The following is a 16799-nucleotide window of genomic DNA, read 5'->3' as shown; positions in this document are numbered from 1 at the left end:
AACATCCATCCTATACATAGGCACTCATTTACCACCACCCTCCCCCCTCCATGTTTTCCCCTTGGGATGAGGACTTTTAATATCTACTCATTGGCAACTTTCAAATAATGAATACAGTATTATTAAGTATTGTCACTATGCTGTACATGACATCCCAGGACATTTATTTATTTTGTAATTGGAACTTTGTGCCTTTTGACCCCCTCCACCCATTTCGCCCGCCCCCATACACTCCTTCTTACAACCCTTTAGGGTGCGCATTCTCATCTTCAATCGATGGAGTAGAAGTTGAGTTGCGCAAGGCCGCACTGGGAGGTGGCAGTCCACACCAAGTCAGCTTGGCCCGGGCTTTCTCGTTCCACTTTTCTCTGTCCACCCGCTCCAGCCTCCTGCCAATCCCAGCCTCCGACATGTGGGGGAGGCTGCTGGTGCCTTTGCCTGTGCTGAGTTGGAAGAGAGGCTGTGGACCACGTGGAAGGCCCTCATCCTTTCTCACCTTTTCCTGCTGCCGACATTGGCCTCTAGCCTCTCGCCTCAGCCCCTCCACAGTGTGCACCCCTTCACGGGCACGTCCACCCTTTCTCTTCCTCATGCTCACCCGGCTTTTTCCACCTGAGCCCGGGCATGGAGCTCCCCCCTCCACCTGCTCGGGACCCCTCCCCATCAGTCTAGTCCTGGCGTTTTCCTACTCATCCTTCTCTGACTCTTCCTCAGGAAGACCTGCCAGGGGGGCCCCCAGCCAGCGAAGGCAGGGCTCTCTTCTCTCTCACAGCAGGACGCTCTGCTGTTTTCATTCACAGCACCTCCCGCGGTTGTTATTACGTGCTGTGCTCTCGGTAGGTGTTTCAAGCCTGCTTCCCGTGCTTCAGGGGAATCTTCATGAGCAACGGGACAAGGGGGTGCCTGTTTTGGTTGCTGTTGTACTTGGCATCCCAGATACAGGAGGGGCTCAACACATAGCCGTTGAACAAATGAACGAGTGAGCCTGGGTTCCAGACTGTTTGTCAAGATAGTGTTGTTTTGGAGGATCCACGTTCCCTAGTCCCTCCCCCAGACCACGTTCCTCCATGTGATTCTCTGGTTTCCTCACACCCCACTTCCTCCCTCCCTGCAAATGAAAGGGGTTCTAGTTCGATGGCTGATTTCACATTGTGTTACCAGAAGTCAGCCATAAGCCTCGGTCATTTTGTGGCCTGACGGGAACAGCTTTCTCGTTGGGTTGGTGATGAAAACGAACAGCCTTCCATGACATAGAAGTCTAACTTCCAACAAAGACCCATCTTGCTATTCTAAAGTCCGTGTCCCCACCCTCGTTTCTACTTTCCACCAGAATGTTCACTCATTGCCTTAAATAACTAGAATTTAGGACTGTATAATTGCACAGATTATACGAATTCATCACTTGATATTTGTTGGACAAATCGATCTGGTGTGCCCATGCATTGTTCCAGGCATTTTCAGAAATAAGAGATAAAAGACAAGGGTCCTTCCCGCGAAGAATTTGTCACTTCCCGAAGAATTAAAGTACAATACAGTGGACTTGGCCCTGGAAGTATGGAGCACTGAACAGAGCCTTTCTTAGGCTTTGCTGTAGCTTCCTGCAGGGCCTCAGGGTCATGCCGGCCAAGTTGATTATCATTGGCTAATGCTATGAAAAATGTGGCTAATTTAGTGCCAAAGTGTTCATGGCAGGTTCCAGCTTGAACTGTTTCCATAGCCCTGCACTGTCCTCCGGCAAGATCCCAATTCATTAGCAGATCCCTGCATGATTCAGCTCCTGCCTGCCTCTCCAACATCAATCTTAGGCCCTCCAGGGGCCTACGGAGTGGCTGAGGTTCTTCCTTCTCCTGCTTCGGCATGTGCTGGAGCCTCGGTCTCCTCAGCTTCTCCAGCTCTCTCTCTCTCTCTCTCTCTCTCTCTCTCTCTCTCTCTCTCTCTCTCTCTCTCATTCTGAAACACAGGTACAGCAAGGGAGGGGAGGGACCCAGACAAGCCGTACGGGGGAGGCGGGAGAGAGTACCATGTCATGTGGCTGGCTGAAGACCAGGCCCCAGTGGGGAAGGAGTGGGATGGATTAAAAACGAAATGCAGGTAGGAATGCAGATCACCACTGCAGGGAGCAAGCTCTGGACTCACTCACCACCACCCGTTCCCTGCTGGGGAAAGGGGCCCTGGCTGGTTTCCTGGTGGGGAGGTTTCCTGGTGTGTGTGGGGAGGGGTATGTTGGCGGCCTGCGGAGCCATCACCCTCCTGACATCTTTGCTTGCTCCAGCTCTCCACTTGCCACCTGCCTAGCTCCGTGAGAGGCTCTGTGAATCACAAGACCTCGTGGTCACGCCTCGCCTCACTGAGGAGTAAATAACATCACATCTCCCACCAGCAGAGCAGCGGGTAGAAATGAGGTGACACGCACAGCCTGAGCTCTCCTTCATGAGCTGGCACGGCAGACGCGAGAGGCATGTTGCCAGCTCCCCTTGAGCTTTTTGGGCCACTGACCCAGAGCTCTGGCTGCTTTAGCTTCATCTGGATTTGATATTCACACTGCCAGACTCAGCAAGAGGCAGAGCAGGCCCAAAGATCACCATTTCAGTCCAAATGGGGGAAATCTGAAATACAAAGATGAGGATACGTTGATTTGGTTGTGTCTCCAGTTCCTTGAGACAGGCCTACCCTTCATCGCACTCACGAATGCTGCTAACACATCCCAGGAGTGATGCTAGTGCTTCAATAGTCAGAACTGCTTACCACAGCCTGGCATGCGAAGCCCTTTGAATACATAAAAGAGAATGCTCCTGGGGTAGCCGAGGGAATATGTGGTCAAGCAGAGGCCAGTAATGTCTTGTGGCAGATGCTTTGGCCTCATTCCAAAAGAGTGTTGTCATCTTTGTTTCCTGGTGTCTGTCCCAGGCCTGTCTCTGGAGCAGCCTCCCAGCCTGGCTAGAGTCAGGGTAGGAGAAAAGCAATTTGACATTCTTTCTTTTTTTTCTTTTCTTTCTTTCTCTCTTTCTTTCTTTCTTTCTTTCTCTCTCTCTCTCTCTCTCTCTCTCTCTCTCTCTCTCTCTTTCTCTCTCTCTCCCTCCCTCCTTCTCTTCCTTCCTTCCTTCCTTCCTTCCTTCCTTCCTTCCTTCCTTCCTTCCTTCCTATATATTTTTATTGATTTCAGAGAGGAAGGGAGAGGGAGAGGGAAATAGAAACATTAATGATGAGAGAGAATCATTGATCGGCTGCCTCCTGCATGCCCCCTACTGGGAATTGAGCCCGCAACCTGGCCAATCAAACCGCAACCTTTTGGTTCCTAGGTCACTGCTCGACCACTGAGCTAAGCTGACAGGGCAGCAATTTTATTTTCTTATTTTTTTTAAAAAATACTCCTAACAGGGTGTAAGTCCAAGCACAGATCTAACTCCTTCAAGGGCATATTTCCATTTTCGAAAAAAAGGCTTAATCAAAACATAATTGTTAGAAAGTTGGGTAAGACTTACTTTTTTTCCATAGACTTTATTTTTTTAGAACAGTTTTAGATTCACAGCGAAATTGAGAGGAAGATACAGAGATTTTTCATATGCCCTTTCCTCCCACTCATGCACAGCTTACTCAGGGTCAACATCCCCCACTACAGGGCACATTCATTACAACTGATGAACCTACATGGGCACATCGTTATCACCCAGAGGCCATGGTTTCATTAGGGCTGACTCTTGGTGTTGTACATTCTATGGGTTTAGACAAATGTGTAATGACGTGTATCCACCATGACAGTATCAGACAGAGTAGTTTCACTCACTGCCCTAAAAACCCTCTGTGTTTCGTCTATTCACCACCACTACCCTGACCCTACGACCACACTATAACCACTTTTTAATGTCTCCATAGTTTTACCCTTTCCAGAATGTGATATAATTGGAATCATATGGTATGTAACCCTTTTGGATTTGCTTCTACTTAGTAATATGCATTTAAAGCCCCTCCATGTCTTTTCCTGGCTCGAGAGCTCATTTCTTTGGAGTGCTGAATAATATTCTGTCTGGACATACCTCAGTTTATTTATCACTCACCTACTGAAGGACATCTGGGTTGCTTCCAATAAAGCAGCTATAAGCACCTGCATGCAGATTTTTGTGTGGACATAAGTTTTTGTGTTGGTCATATGGTAGGAGTATGTTGTAAGAAACCACCAAACTGTCTTTCAAAGTGCCTGTACCATTATGCACCCCCACCAGCAGTAAGTGAGGGTTCCTGTGGCTCTACATCCCTGCCAGCGTCTGGAGTTGTCGGTGAAGACTTTACTTTTGAGAGGAATTTTCTGGAACCTCCTCACTACCCCAGGCAGCCCTCCTCCCCTGACCTACTTTCCTCAGCATTAGGGAAACGAGCGTCAGTTCTTGGTGGTGCGCTTCCTAAGGGTTGTTGGAGCTTTAGCTGCACCTGTTGCAGGTGGAATAACTTCAACTTCCCTCTTCATGGCACGTCCCGGGCACCTTCACACGTGTCCATCCCACCCCCACCCCCAGACACCTACACTCTGGTGACAAGCTCAAACTTACTCTTCAGGTCTCAGCGGAGACAGCAGTCGAGATGAGGAATTTAAGGCATGAACTCGGAACCAGATGGCTTGGATTCCACTGACAGCCTCACTGTAAATCTATAGCTCTAACTACAGAAAGAATTGCTTGAAACAGCGCCTGGCACAGAGGTAGGCAGCGCTATGGGAGTTACCACTTTCTGCAGGAGAGCCTCCCTCGCCTCTGCTGCAGAGCCCTTCCTGTGTGCTCTGCTTTAATGACCTCTTTATTTGCCTCTGTTCTAAGACATGAGATCCCTGAAGGCAGCCACTGCCGTTCTCACCATCACAGCTATGGCTGGAAAACCACATGACATCGAGATATTGATTTATGTTTTGCACTCATTCAGCAGCCCAACAAATTGTAGGTAGTCTCCCTTTCCCACTTCAGGATTGGTAGTGACTTTTGCAATTACAGGAACAGGAGGGTTCATAAATAAAGCATGAAACAAGCATCCAGACTATCACAGCTGTGTAGAATTTTGTAGGAAAAAAAAAAAGCCCCAGCTGAGAAAGGAAGAACTGGATGGATCCTAGAGGGAAGATTTGAACTTTTCAAGAAACTGGGAGGCAGCGGAGGTGCACTCAGGTCCTGGAGTAGTGGAGACATAGCCCTGGCCTGCGGAAGGACCTCAAGCAGAGACGCTGCAGCGTCCAGCCTCCAAAAGCTCTAGGGTCGGCCCAGGCCACTGCTGTTAAGGGACCATGTGGATTTTAACGTGTACATCTCAATAATGGTCAAAAGGCCTTCTAACAGGTTCTGGACTGTGCCAGATACGTTCTTTTGACCCTAGAAGGGTTACCTCCCTACCCTGCTCACGAGATTGAGTTTCCTGAGTGAATGGGACTCTGAACAAATGCAACTTTAATTGAGACATAAAGGAACATGGCTTTCTTTGACCCTTAGTGAAGTGAGCTAAAATTCACACCTACCATATGTGCAGGTCCTGACAAAACTAGGTACATAAGCCCGAGCTGGTTTGGCTTAATGGTTTGAGCATCGGCCTGCAGATCAAAGGATCATGGGTTCCATTCCTGGTCAAGGGCAAATACCTCAGTTGCATGCTCAGTCCTGGCTCAGGTCAGGGTGAGTTGCGAGAGGCAACCAATCTATATGTGCTTCTCACATCAATGTCTTTCTTTCTCTCTCTCTCTCTTTCCCCTCCCCCCCCCCCCCCCCCCCCCCGCTCCTCAGGTGAGGATAAAAGAAAAAAGGTACATAGACTATTTGGTGAGTAGATGAATGCCAGAAGTATCTTGAAATGTATCCAGTCTATTTTGATAATACCATAGAAACAGTTTTTGTTTACCTAAAGGTTTGAAGAAAGGTTTTTCTAGGGCTATTTCCCGAGCATTTAAAGCACATTGAAATGAACTGTCTTTGAACAAAGATTCAAAAGAGTTTCGTGACTGCGAGTTAGCAACAAGTTGAGTTTATAACTCACCAGTCTTACATTGCTGGTTTCCTAAGCAACTAAGCCTGGCTGCTTTCCACTAATTCCGGAAAGACTGGAATCTCCAGTGAGAACTTGTACCACACAGCCCCACCTAAAATAATAAAACCAAAATCCTACTTTGCCTATTGGTATCCCTTTCACAAAGCTGCCCTGTGTCTAACAACTCCTAGCCCTTGCTCAGAATGAAAGCTGTTCAGGCTCTCTTTAAAAAAAACAACAACATATTTTAAAAAATATTTTTATTGATTTCAGAGAAGAATGGAGAGGGAGAGAGAGCTAGAAATATCAATGATGAGAGAGAATCATTGATCAGCTGCCTCTTGCACGCTCTACACTGGGGATCCAGCCCACAACCTGGGCATGTGCCCTGACCGGGAATAGAACCACGACCTCCTGGTTCATAGGTCAACGCTCAACCCACTGAGCCATGCAGGCCAGACAAGGCTCTTTTTTCTTTTTTTCCCCCTGCTCTCAATTACTTGTGATCATTCATCCAAGGATTACTCAAATGAATTAAATCTAGAGATAATCCAAAAATATTCCTTCGGTCATTAATTTCTGCTCATTCCCCTCTTTAGTCTTCAGAAATTTCTATACCAGTCTGTAGACCAGCTTTGTTCCCTTGCCCTTCTAAGTATCAGAGAGTATCTACAGGACAGATAATACATGGAAAAAGTGAGAACAATCTGAATACCACGACAAAGAATCCAGGCTGCTCTCGAAGGTGGGACATTCCATCGGACACCTATCCTGGACGCTCAGAAAATCAGCACCATAAAAACAGAGGCTGTTACAGAGGAAAAGAAACGTGAGGACCCCGGAGAACTCCACACAATAGAAGTTGCCTCTACAAATACATCTCTTCAAACAAATCGGACACATAACGATTTAGGACAACATTTATCTTTGCCATTGACCGAAAGAAAGAAGATAAATATGATTTCATAAGTAGGTTTTCAGTTAGATTAATACTCTACTTCAATTAATATTCCAATGGCTTTATTTTTTAAAATGTTTTCTGCCCATTTTTGATCTTTAGTACAGCTTAGTCATTTTTTTTTCCTATTTCCTTCTTTCATTATAAACAGAGAACTTTTGACCTCTCGGGCTGTAAGGACTTCCTGACAAGTTACAGCAGCACATTTATCTTTGATTCTAGAGTCAACAAATCTTCAAGATTAAATGGGTGTGTGTCCGAGAAAGTTCTAAATGATTAGGTTAAAGTTCACAGTCAGGAAAATGTGTGAAAGTTATTCACCTCAACCCTACTGAACTAACAAGCTCAGAAAAGAGAATATTAATTATTATGATGTTACCACATCAAAATTTCATTAAAGCAAAACATTATTTAAAATATACATATAAATAATTTTATCTGTTTATTTATTTTTTTTTTTAGAGAGGGAGAGGAAAGGAGAAAAAGAGAGATAAGCATTAATTTGCTGTTCCACCTATTGCCACAACATTGGTATATAGAGGTCACGCTCTAACCAACTGAGCTACCCAGCCTGGGCTACATACAGATAATTTAAAGTCCGCTGATATTGAATGACAAGTACTGTGTTAAAGTGCTTCATGGGGGATGTTTCAGTACTTCTCACAGCATTTTGTTTCATGTCTCTTTTCCTTGAGGGAACTGACTCACAGGCAGGTTAAAAACTGGCCCAGGATCCCACTGGCAGCTGTGATAAAGGCAGGCTTGAAATTCAGAACCAATGAGGACTTCTTACCAAGCGTCAGGCTCAGTTCTAGCTTCTGGGGATAATGAGGCAAACAAAACATCAGAATCCCTGCTGTGAGTATGGTAAACACAGCTGAGTTCATGGTCAGAGTCATACCTACTTCTTCCACAATTAGGCAGCATTCTAGCCTGTCTTTTTTTATTATTATTATTTTTTTAAATAGATTTTATTGATTTTAGAGAGGAAGGGAGAGGGAGAGAGAGTTACAAACATCAATGATGAGAGAGAGTCATTGATCGGTTGCCTCCAGCATGCCCCACACTGGGGATTGAGCCCGCAACCCGGGCATGTGCCCTTGACCAGAATTGAACCAGGACCTCCTGGTTCATAGGTTGATGCTCAACCACTGAGCCATCCCAGCTGTGCTAACCTGTCTTTAGAAGTTTTGCCCTATAAGTTGATTTGTTTTTCCGGAAGGAAAAAGGCCCCTAAACTCTTTCTGAATCTCTGAAGAGTGGAAGTCTGGACTAAAGCTGGAATCTTCCAGAACAAAACAACAACTCTCTTTGAAATAGCCACTTCTTAAAAAACCAAACCAATAAACAGCCAACCAACCCACCGACCCTCTCAACCCCCCTCATATACACATTTCTCTATATCTTTTCAAAGCATCATCTATTTTAGGCAAACTTTAGAAACACGAGGCAGTACCGTTTACAATTCGGAATTGCCCAGCCCGTGGACTATTTTTCTCTGTAACGGATACCTGGTTGTGACAATTGCCTCACACTACAGTAAAATAGGACACCACAGCGCACTTCCAGAACACAGTGCCCTGGATCTGCTGGGAGAGCCTGGAGTTCATCAGGTGAGGCTTGTCCTCCTTAGCAACCACTGCCCTTGTGCTGTGGTGTGGAACTGAGTCGGCAGCGGCTTTACACCTGTGCTGTGTGAAACACACAGTCAGGCATGGGAGCCCTCTTGTTGGTTTCGGCTCTCTTCCTCCGGCCCTCGGGCCTGCTGTAATTTAACTTGGGAAATCTCAGGATTCTTCTCTTTGTCAAGGGCAGTGTGGCTGGAGAGGAGAATGCAATAGAGAGGGATCTCGGATTGGGACTTCTGAGAGGAAGAGCCTAAGACAGGACCTCAGGTGCCTGTGGCTTACTGAAGAGATGCTTGCTCTCAGGAGACAAGGAGGGGGGCAGAGTCAGAGAGCAGGTGAAGGAACTGGGCAGCTGTCGGCCTCCGCTGCTGCGGCCGAGCTCTGGGGAGCTCTGGGATGGGAATGGTGGTACAAAGTGCTCCCTGCGAGGCCAGTGGGCCGGCCCTTTGTGCCCCCATATCTAGCAGCTATTGGCAGCGGCTGCTGGATGAGGTGGTTTCTTGGTCCCTTCTGGCTACTCTAACAAAGACCACAGACTGGGTAGCTTATAAACAGCAAACAGTTTCATCACAGTTCTGGAGGCTGGAAGGGTGGCATCAGAATGCCAGCATGCTCGGGGGAGGGCCTTCTTCCAGTCTTTCTCCTTGTAGTCATGGGGAGGAAGGGGCCGGGGAGCTCTGTGGGGCCTCTTTTATAAGGGCACTCATCCCAGGATAAGGGCTTTACCTGCATGACCTAATCCAGTGATGGCGAACCTTTTGAGCTCGGCGTGTCAGCATTTTGAAAAACCCTAACTTAACTCTGGTGCCGTGTCACATATAGAAGTTTTTTGATCTTTGCAACCATAGTAAAACAAAGATTTATATTTTTGATATTTATTTTATATATTTAAATGCCATTTCACAAAGAAAAATCAACCAAAAAAATGAGTTCGCGTGTCACCTCTGACACGTGTGTCATAGGTTCGCCATCACTGACCTAATCGCCCCCCAAAGGGCCCATCTCCTGGTCCCATTACACTGGGGGCTAGGCTTTCAGTATGTGAATTTGACAAATATTTCGGCCATAGCATTTGCCAAAATCAAGGTGGGAGCAGAGCTGCATCCTTTCTGGAAGCCCTAGGCCAGCGGTTCTCAACCTGTGGGTCGCGACCCCTTTGGGGGCCGAACGACCCTTTCACAGGGTTCGCCTAAATACATCCTGCATATCAGATATTTACATTACGATTCATAACAGTAGCAACATTACAGTTATGAAGTCGCAACGAAAGTAATTTCATGCTTGGGGGCCACCACCACATGAGGAACTGTCTGAAAGGGTCGCGGCTTTAGGAAGGTTGAGAACCGCCGCTCTAGGCAAAGGCAGCTGACAAGGAAGAAAACTAAGATGTAAATTCAAGTTGCAGCGGCCAGGGAGTGAGAGGAAGAGACAGAACTCCTCGCCTGTTGGTAACTGCACCCGCTCCGACAAAAGCCTGCTCGCTTTCCCGCGTACCTGTTGGAATTTAGGGTGAATTCCCACGTGGCTATGTCTGCCAAGGAGACCAGCCGGGCACCATGGGTCCCCTGGAGCCCCCCCTTCTAATTCATACCCGAGCATTATGCTCTGCCGGGGACTCTGCTGCGTTTATCCCAGAACGAGCCCCAAGTCAGCTTCTCCCCTTTGTCTGTAGCTAAGAGAAGTCCTTTCAGAGCGGCTATGTCTTTCTCCCCACTCCCCACCCCCAATCCGTGTATAAAACTCCTGGATTATACTCCAGGACGCACTGTCTTCTCACCTAGCCATGCTGCCAGTGGTTTAGACTCAGTTCACCAAGACCAGCATTTATTTATTTTTTATTTTTTGTTAGCAATGGCCTAATAAACCCTTTCTTTTAAAAAGACTTTTAGCCATCCTGGCCAGTGTGGCTCAGTGGTTGAGTGTCCTCTTGTACACCAAAAGCTCACTGGTTCGATTCCCGATCAGGGCACATGCCTGGGTTTTGGGGTCAATCCCCAGTAGGGGGCATGTAGGAGGCAGCCCATCAATGTTTCTCTCTCTCCCTCTATCTTCTTCTCTTTCTCTCTAAAAAAATAAAAAAATAATTCAAAAAATCAATAAAAACATATTTAAAAAAAAAAAAAGACTTTCAGCCACGGAAGTTAAGTTGTTTTTTTTTTTGTTTAATACAACAAAGAAATCCTGCAGGGTCCCTTGTTGCCTCTCCTCCATCCTCAGTGATGCCAGTCTGGCTCGAAACTAGCATATTACACACACAAAGCAACCCCTGCAGGCAGACAGCCCCAGGTCTTCAGAAATCAGCGCAGTGATCAAGGGCTGGAACTGCAGCTAGAGCCTTGGCTGTCTTCCCTTTACCCCAAGCAGCTTATCACAGCGGTGCTTCCGGACGCACAGTATCCATCCCACAGTATTTGTGGTGGCTTTGTCAGCTTAGTGAAATGGAACTACACTTCCCAGATACCCATACAGGTCCTGTATGGATCAGAGTTATGGTTGCCACAAGAAAACTGTGTGTGATGTTTGAGAGCCAGAAACAAAGCAGCAGCCATTACCTCTGTTGTTGTTGTTAATCCTTACCCAAGGATATTTTTTCCATTGATTTTTAGAGAGAGTGGAAGGGAGGGAAGGAAGGAGAGAGAGAGAGAGAGAGAGAGAGAGAGAGAGAGAGAGAGAAGCATCAATGTGAGAGAGGAATATCGATTGGTTGCCTCCTGCACATGCCCCCAACCAGGGCTGGGGATCGAACCTGCAACCCTGGTTTGGGCCCTTGACTGGGACTCGAACCTGAGACCTTCCGGTGTGCGGGCTGACACTCTAACCTAGTGGTTCTCAATCTTCCTAATGCCGCGACCCTTTAATACAGTTCCTTGTGTTGTGGTGACCCCCAACCATAAAATTATTTTCGTTGCTACTTCATAATTGTAGTTTTGCTGCTGCTATGAATCATAATGTAAATATCTGATATGCAGGATGTATTTTCATTGTTACAAATTGAACATAATTAAAGCAGAGTGATTAATCACAAAACAATATGTAATTATATATGTGTTTTTCGATGGTCTTAGGCGACCCCTGTGAAGGGTCGTTCGACCCCCAAAGGGGTCGCGACCCACAGGTTGAGAACAGCTGCTCTAACCATTTAGAAACACCAGCCAGGGTACTGTTACATTTGAAGCTTGGTAGAGGCAGCAGGGACAGCCAGAGGGGAGTCAGTGGGCCCCACTTGACTCTTGCTTTTCCTACTCTGAGTCCAGATCTTCTTCCCAACTGCTAGCTCTACTGACCAGCCGTGAGCCCAGGCCCACCATGAGCTGCTCTGCTGGGAGCTCACAGAGCTGGAGGCCACAAGAGCCGACAGCCTCCCAGGTACTTCCCATCAGCTCTTTTGGGCTCCTCTCCCGCAGCTGAGAGCTCAGCACGCTTGACTTGTCCCCCTGCATCAGGGCTGGTTAAGACTTTTCTCTGGTCCTTTTTGGGCCTTTCCTTCCTCAGCTCCTCCCAAAATTGTGTGAGGTCTAACTCCACCATAAACAATGCATCCCATCATACTCATAGTGGTCTTGCTTCCCTGATTTGAGCCCTACTGGTGTAGGAGGGAAACACAAATATCTCCATCTTATTACACGTCCAAGGAAATGTTACCATTCCTTACGGATTGCCACACCAGACACCTTTCTGTCGGGCTGTCCTTGAATATAATCAATATGTATCAATGTAATCAATGTGACATTGAATATAATGTCTGGAGTATCCGGTAGGAGAGGCACTAAAGAACTCTTTTTTTGGAAACCTTGATCCGTCTAAAGATCCTTGTCAGTGAGACAAACAGGAATGTGGGCGGGGCTGGAGATACGGTTGAGAGGCACATGCTCCCCCTCAGACCTTGCTGAGCACTAAGTCTCCTCCCATCCCCTGAGCTGGACCTGTCACCTCCTTGTTTCTTCTCCTTGCTCTTGGCTTGAGTCTTTCCCCCTCATCACATAGCGTTACGATGAAAGGAGGCGAGCAGGACTTCATTCGGTCACGAGATGGCTAAATTTACTCACTCGAGGTGTAATGGGAAGCGTGTTTTCCTGAGGCCCAGAGATCTGGTTTCTGGTCCTACTTGCCAAGAACCCGCTGTGGGCTTAGGAAAGTCATCCAGGCTCTCTGGGCGTCAGTTTCTTTGTAATTTGTTTTCAAATACATGCACACGGGCAATAGGGTACTGAAGACCTTGGGTGGGGCGGGGAGGCCTAGGAGGGGGAATGGAAGATATCTGTAATACTATCAAGAATAAAAATATATTAAAAACAAACAAACAAATACAGTGCTAACTGAACAAAGTATGGGTCACCTGTCACATACCCACATTCATCGCTCTGTTTAGAAACCTGCATTTCAGTTATTTATATTCACGTTCCACAGGGTACGGCACAGGCCGCCCAGGAACATTGGGATGTTACATACGCGCATTGGCTCGGCAGCCTCACTTGGTCTAAATGTCAGACGGTCTTGGGAGCTGTTCGTTTCACACCCGGAGCCATCCCGCGGGAAGAGTGGGAGCTCCAGGGCACAGAGGGCTGGCTGGTGTTTCCGCACGCTTTGATTTGCTGTCAGCACACTAAGATGTATTACAATGTGTGTGTGCCCAGCTCTATGATCATAACGATTTTTAGGGAATATTCACTGGCTTTAATTAAATTAACGCCATGAAAAAAGACAAATGACTTCAAAAGATGTGCTGCAAAGAAACCATGGACTAAAGTGAAAACAATGACATGTGCACAAGCAAATAAACAACAACAATGACAAGGACACTTTTACTCCTAGAACAAACTCTTGGCTATCCACATTAAAAGGTAAAGATAACGAGGATCAAATCAGATCTGACAAAAAAAGTCTGACAGAAGTATTCACAATGATCAAGAACATGGTTCACGCCTACTAGATTCATATCTAGTATCATTAATGTGAATCTCCTCTTAAGGGCATATTGTGTTTTGAAATATTAACTCATGTAATAGCATACCATCCTGACTGGCAAGGCATTTCAAAACTTCATCTTGATATCATCTTTTTATTTTTTTGTTCGTGCGCTTATTATAGGGCTCATCGCACCTTGGGAAAGTACGACGATTGGCAGCAAGTCCTGAAAACATTACTGATTAGAGGGACAGGGCCAAAAACCTGGTAACTACTGACTGGGACTGAGGCCAACACGTCTACGTGTCCTGACTTAGGAACAGGAGGTGTGGGTGGTGGCCCTGCTTGGACTCTGCACTTAAAGATTGTGAGACATCCATCACCCTCCTTTGTATGACCTTTGACATAATTACAGGAATTAAGGGAAGGATTGTACTTCAGAAATTCAGACAAGTGTTTTCATTTCAGTTATCAGGAAGCTCCAGCTTCCAGCTTTTAAGAAAGACAGGACTGGATTTAGTAATCTTTCAATGAGTTGTTTTCTCTCTTCCCTTCACCCGGCTCAACATCTAAGTAAATCAACATTGCTAACCCGTTAGCTTTTTGGAACAAAGAGAATCTTCAAGTTCCAGAAGAGAAACTTGTTAAGCTATAGAATATATGCAATACTGATGGATTGATTGCTTGATTGATTTTAGACAGAGAGGAAGGGAGAAGGAGAGAGAGAGAAAAAAAAATTAATGTGAAAGAAACATAGGTTGGTTATCTTCTATACAGGCCCCGACTGGGGATCGAACCTGCAACCTGGGCATGTGCCCTGACCAGGAATCGAACCTGAGAACCTTCCATGCACAGGATGACACTCCAACCAACTGAGCCACACCAGCCAGGCATGTAATATTTCTTTTTAAGTCTACTTTACAGATCTAAAGTTACTATTGTTCAAAAACAAACAAAAATCCCAAACCTTGGTTTGCTCACAGATTGATTATTTATGGTAGGCTATTTTTAAAGTGTATTTTATGCAGAAAATAATCGTACTCGACATTTTATATTATTTTTAAATTTTCTTAAAATAAAAACAGGAGATAGAAAACAAACAGGGTGTACATGTGGGCTAAAGCACACATCAGTAACAGACTAACCCCTAGATCCTAGTGACTCGATGCCATAGAAGTCTATTTTTTACTCACACTGCATGTCTAGTGGGGCTTGGCAGGTGGGGCTCGGCCCACTGAACTCTCTCAGGGACTGTGTAGACAGAATAATAACCCTGAAAGACATCCACGTCTAGTCCCCAGAACCTGTGAATGAATTTAGTACCTGACGGGGCAAGAGGTGCTTCGCCAGCGTGATTGAGTTAAGGATCTTGCGATGGGAGATTATTTTGGATTATGCAGGTGGGTGTTTAAAAGAAGGAGGCGAGAGAGTCAGAGGCAGTAGGAGGCGATGTGACCTTGACAGAGCGAGGTTGGAGCCATGTCAGGGAGGGCCGCGCGCCAAGGAGTGCAGGCAGCCGAGGACACTAACGAGCACCAGGGCGGGATTCCTCCCTGCAGCCTCTCAAAGGAATCTGCCCCGTGGACACCCGGACGTTAGCCCAGGAGGCTGATTTGGGACTGCTGACCTCCAAAGCTATAGGGTGATAAATGTGTATTGCTTTAAGCCATTACATTTGTGATAATTTGTCACAGGAGCGATAGGAAATGAATACAGGGACCTGTGCTCCATCTTGACAAATGCTTTCATGGTCCCAAAGGCGGAAAATGGAAAAGCAGTAAATCAGGTGCCTTCTCTTAAAGCTTTAACTCCTGCTTACATTTCTTCGGCCAGTGCAAGTCACGTGGTCACGCTTGACTCGGAAGGAGGTGGGGTGTGCCATGCTGCCACAAGCCTGCCCCTGGAGAACCAGAGCATTTGTGAATAGCTCTAGGGAGCAACTTACAGGAAGAGCAGAACCCGAAAAAATGGAACAGCAAAAGTGTGACTCATCACAGGAGAGCTAGGTAGGTGACTGAGTACAGGCAGTCAGGACTGAAAAAAAAAACAACCAGCAAAACTCTTCTCACTATTAAATTCGGAGCAGGCACTGGTGAGTGAGGCAGTAGCTCTCAAGACTTCATCTGAATCCCAAAGACAGAAAGATTCCCCCTCTTCTGTGCTCCATGAAGCTGAAGAGACAGCCCAGGCCTGACAAGAGGAGAAGGAGCACTGGGGACCAGGGCCAGGGGGCTCAGAGTGCCTGGCGCTGGCTGGAGTGCCCAGGTCCCTCGGCTGGTTTCTGGCTGGGATTGGCAAATGGGGAGCACTGTTAGGAAAGTGGTTGGTGGGGGGAGCCAGGGTATTTCTCCCGCTGGTGCTCTCCTCGGGTGGAGGTGGGGACTGTATCTTTTTCTGTCTCCTGCTTCTGCTAGATCAGTCCGTGTTCAAGTTTCAACCTCTGCCAGGTGACCCCGAGCCCTGAGCTCCAATAACTCACCTCCTCTTTTTTGTCCCTCTAGCCTAGGGATGGGAATAAACTTTATGCTTTTGCTAATCTGTGAGTTACTTCATTGTTTCCTGATTGTTGTTCGAGCCTCTTCAACCAGCTATGTAACCAGTTCTCGACATTGAAATTCCAGTTGTTTTCTGATTTTCTGAGTGGACCCTGGCTGAACACTGACCAGCACACTCTCCAGAAGGGCAGCTCTGGTCAAGGGGGTGCCCTGTGGTTCTAAGCAGCAGGTGGGAAAAGACTAGTGAGAATGACCCGTGCCAGCAGGATTCAAGGTGGAATGGCTAGAGATGCACGGTTTCCAGATAAATTGTGGGTGTGTCTCATGCAACAGATAGACTGCATAGTTCTTTCTTGTTGGTCTGTCTTGTGCATCGTAGGATGTCTAGCAGTATGTGGGGCATACTTATACCAAAAGATTATTCATGGTTTATCTAAAATTCAAACTGAACTGGGTGTTCTGCGTCTTTATTTGCTAAATCTGGCAGCCTTAACAGAGAGTGAGCTCATATGGAGAGCTGGCTTCAGTGCTGTGCAGAAGTAAATAGGGACAGGCAGGGTCAGTTTGGGGGGGAAAGGCACTGGAATCAGATGTTAAGTGAAGTCTTTATTATAGACTTCAGTTACTGTGACTGAGGCAATTGTGAAATATTGATTAGTCCAATCAGAGGACCTATGAGAGTGAATGTTCAGAAAGATACCTGCGATGTGTGTCTGTGCGTGTGTGTGTGTGTGTGTGTGTGTGTAAATGAGTTACAGACACGTACTGGTGGCCCAAATTCAGTAGTTGCAATAGAAACATGCTTAGTTATTTGGG

Source organism: Myotis nattereri, assembly GCF_964212035.1.
Source record: "Myotis nattereri genome assembly, chromosome: 1".
Classification (NCBI taxonomy): Eukaryota; Metazoa; Chordata; class Mammalia; order Chiroptera; family Vespertilionidae; genus Myotis; species Myotis nattereri.
Note: the sequence above shows the minus strand (reverse complement) of the source record.